At 48.1% G+C, this 3,985-nt stretch overlaps 1 long non-coding RNA gene across 10 annotated transcripts; it reads right to left on the minus strand.

The window, feature by feature from the left end:
* Nucleotides 1-547: 547 nt before the first annotated feature.
* Nucleotides 548-3,378, minus strand: LOC136517058 (uncharacterized). Of its 10 annotated transcripts, XR_010774200.1 has the most exons (7): nt 2,533-3,377; nt 2,356-2,418; nt 2,106-2,140; nt 1,845-1,947; nt 1,695-1,762; nt 1,056-1,449; nt 555-943 (listed from the first exon to the last, which is right to left on the minus strand). It is a non-coding gene; the product is annotated as an uncharacterized lncRNA (long non-coding RNA). The 10 variants fall into 10 exon arrangements; XR_010774199.1 differs by having other exon boundaries at nt 553-943; nt 1,669-1,947; nt 2,533-3,378; XR_010774197.1 differs by having other exon boundaries at nt 553-943; nt 1,056-1,211; nt 1,299-1,947; nt 2,533-3,378.
* Between the last annotated feature and the right edge of the window lie 607 nt (nt 3,379-3,985).

Raw genomic sequence — 3,985 nt, forward strand, 5'->3', positions numbered from 1 at the left:
AGTATCTGTTGACCCTAGGTATCTCTCGGGAGAAGCTGTGCAGAGAAATTTCACTCGCCGCGTCTGTCAAGTCTAGCTGTGACGAGTTTTTGCTCAAAGGAAAAACAAGATTGGGAGTAGGTTTACCAAAAAAAAAAATCCAAAACACTGATTTTGCAACCTTTCTAATAAATATATAAAAGGTAAAAATAACCCTATCGTCAACAGTTTCCAATAGTTTGGTGCTAATAAAATTAAAAGGCAGATTCATTTGAATTTTTTTTTTTGTAACCGCTCGTGCTACACTACCGCCGCCTTATAACAGTCAGCTATCCCCGACACCTAACTCACACTACAAACCTTCTATTGCCTACTCTACTCCCACTAGTATATTACCCGTGCTAACGCTACGGCGACATCTAGGGTAAGTGGGTAACACACATTATACAGGCATTCATCAAACTTGGTAAATCTAAAGCAATATATTATACTTGATAGTATATTGCCCGTGCTAACGCTACGGCAACATCTAGGGTAAGTGGGTAACACACATTATACAGGCATTCATCAGACTTGGTAAATCTAAAGCAATCTATTATACTTGATCAATGGTTATTACAGATGTGTCAGCCTATCGCTACAGTTCTGGTAATCCCCAAACTGTTTTAAGATAAGAAGGGCCGCCTCCGCCTGGCCATCCTACTGCTTCCTCCTCCTCCTCCTCCCCTCCCAGGCCCCATCCCGAACCTCAAGCGAGCGCTCCCGAACCTCAAGCTGCCCTACCTGGCGGACAACCGCCTAGACTTAGACGGCCGCGTCCCGCCTATCCTGGACCTGCTACATCGCGCCACCGTCCTCGTCCTCTCCATCAACCACCTGACGGGCATATCCCCAGGTCCCTGCTGCCCCGCCTCACATCGCTACCACCTTGACAACAATTCTGCGTACAAGCGAGTCGCTGCATCTGCAAGGGATTAGCAATGAATGAGGTGTAAGTTGGCCCAAAAGTTGAGTACACCTTGCCCTTCTGTTTGTAGAACTTATAGTTCCTCAAGAAGCAATGGGAAACAATGTACCTGACATAATTCACCATCCCACAATAACTTGCGCTTATCATGCAGAACAGTCTTTGAGTGGATCAGGCATTGAAGCTTCATATTGAACATTGGTTTAGCTAAGGATATATCAAGCTTCATGCAGAACAGTCTTTGAGTGGATCAGGCCATGCTGAACTGCTGAAGAGCAAGAGGAGTAGGCTTAGCGGCAATAGTGTGGGATAATGAGAAATTGAAATCCAAGATAGTGAGTAGGACTCTGACAAAGAAAACACTTTGTAGCTTGGTGTTGAGGATCTGTCGACCACTGCGGTTTATCAGGTACGGTATTTGTTAAACTGAACATCAGCTCAACCATTCAAGTGAACATGACAAGTTCTTAGATTTTGCCCAAAATACCCCTATAGAATTTGATCTGAAATTAATCAAGTTAGCAAGTCCGAAGCAACTGAAAGAAAGAATCACAAATCCGCGGCAACCTTTCAATTAGAAAATTGCATGCCTTGAAATATGAAGAAAAATGACTATCTTTTGCACTGATTGGATTTATGCAATTTATGAAGCAAAAATTGAGAGGCTAGACTCATTAGAAGGGATTGCAACCGGAGGCATCATAATCAGATTGATTTCTCACCATATCGCGAGGGATGGGGGTATTACCGGATTTAATTAGCTTCCGGAGGGGTGGCCTTCTTGGCGCCAACACTCTTGTCGCTGATGGTTTTGTCCTTGTCATGAATTATAAGAATGGGTGAATAATAAGGTGGGTAATACACTAATATTAAAGGGTCTGGTAAGGAAGAAACGGACCTTGTTCCAATGCGTATGACTACGAGGGGGGTCATTTTTTTGACCGGCAGACTGCTCCTTGGTCCTGGTCTTCTTAGGTGTGTGTCCAGCGTCAGCAGCATCACTGTCACTCTATAAAGTTAGCTACTTATTGCAAAAGGAAGCAAAAAAATGCATTATCCTGTGAGCCATGCCAAGATATGTAAGTAAAAGTAATAGAAAACTAATAAATCCCCATAGCTAACACAAGGTGTTTGCCACACATAAGATAAGATTACGTACACAGGCAGTGGAGGATTAAGGCAACGATGACGCCACTGGAATCCAAAATAAGCATTTTAGAAGGCAGCCATGTCGACCTGTATAACTAAATAAAGCTACTAAAAAACTAATAAATAAATCTCCCTACATAAGACAAGGTGTATGGCACACATAGGGCGAGAGATTATACAGGGAATAGAGGACTAAGACAATGTTGGCAGAAACTGAAATCTAAACAAAACATTCCATAAGGCATGAAGTCACTTATTACCACGCATGGAAGATTCTGAAGCGTGGAATGCTCACAAGAAGTTTATCCTCTCATGATCCAGACCTATTAACAACAGCAAACATAAGAAATCTGCTGGTAGAACACGCCAGCAGAGACCATATCGCACATCCTAAGGACAGGAAGAAAGACAGAGAAGGCAAAAGCAAAGCAACTCACCACAGCACCTCTTGGAATGTGACCGGCCTGCACAGATACTTTGCTGGGAACAGCCAACTCCCCTTCGGCAACCATATTTCAGAATCCCAAAGAAAACAAGGTCGAGCAAGAAATAAGCAGAATGGAGGAGGCTGGAAGTGCGCCGTAGCTCCCATCGCGTTGGACCACAGGAAGGACATGACGACGCTGGCAGCCACGACATGGCACCGTGGCGGCGGCGCGGCGCCCTGTCGCCGATGCCGCGATGCCAAGGACGGAATCGAGAAAGAGTTGCAGCCTGGCGCCGCCGGGCGTCCGCTCGTGGTGGCCAGCACCCGTCAGCCCTAAGCCCGTCATGGCCTCCTGCCTCCATGAAACTGGCGCACGACGGCGTGGCTAGATGCGGCCGGCAGCGTGGAACCGGCCGCGAGTGTTCGCCTACTATTCGCCCGTTCGCGCGACTCCCGCCCGCTCGCGTGCCGGCGACGATGGCCGCGCCCCCAGCACCCTCCCGCCTGCGCCCAGCTCAGCCCAGACCACAAGGCCGTCCGCGCCCCGCCCGCGAAACCCTAGCGGACACCCTGCTCCGGACCACCCGCCGCCGCCGCCGGGTGGAAAAACCAAGGTGCGGCCGCGGCGCAGGCACCAGGTCGCCGTCGGGCCAGCAGCAGCCGTCGACGCGCGTGTTCCACACCGCCGCGTCCAAGCCGTGGGCGCCCCCTCGCCAACCGCTCGTAGCCGGCCATCCCCTCCGCTTACAACTACCATTTTCTTTTCGGAAGAAAATAAAAGGAGCGGTGCAGGGAATCGAACCGTGGTTGCCTCGGGTTCGCCGCGTTGAAGCTCGTGCAGTGCGTGGGCCGAGGGCGCGTGGGGTGCGCGTGGGAGGGACACTGAGGGCAGACACACTAAATATGAGTAGTTGGATTTGGATGAGTAATGAGAGAGAATAGCTAAAAAATAATCTGGTGTATCCGTTTTGATGGTGTTATATTTTCTAGGGGCATTCATGGGTGTGGATGTAGCATAGATCATGACTGTGGAGCAGGTATTTGTTACGTAGCTATAGATTTATTCTAACTAGTGTATTATAGGGTAGGGTAGAAGGGTAGATGTATTCTAATATCCAAATACATTAAACCTCCGGGCAGCAGCGGGGGCTACCGTGACCGTCATCCCCAGCACCGAACTCACATACATAGCCTACAAAACAGAATCTCTACTGCCAGCTCTGCTTCTCAGTATTCTCACATCTAAGAACTGTGCCCAAAAAGGCTCAACTCTGATGAACCTCCAAGTGACAACAGTCAGGACAATAGGGTGTCCAAGAAATAAAATCACCACCGGAAGTAGCGGTCGTCTGCGTATCTTTACACGTGGATGTCTTATTTTTCTTAGCACGGGCAAATTCGGAGTTAGGATAGAAATTTGTTTGATGAAGGTTTATTCTTATCCTACCAAACCAATGTACTCT

The sequence above is a fragment of the Miscanthus floridulus genome, chromosome 17 (genome assembly GCF_019320115.1).
Source record: "Miscanthus floridulus cultivar M001 chromosome 17, ASM1932011v1, whole genome shotgun sequence".
In the NCBI taxonomy this organism is placed as follows: domain Eukaryota; kingdom Viridiplantae; phylum Streptophyta; class Magnoliopsida; order Poales; family Poaceae; genus Miscanthus; species Miscanthus floridulus.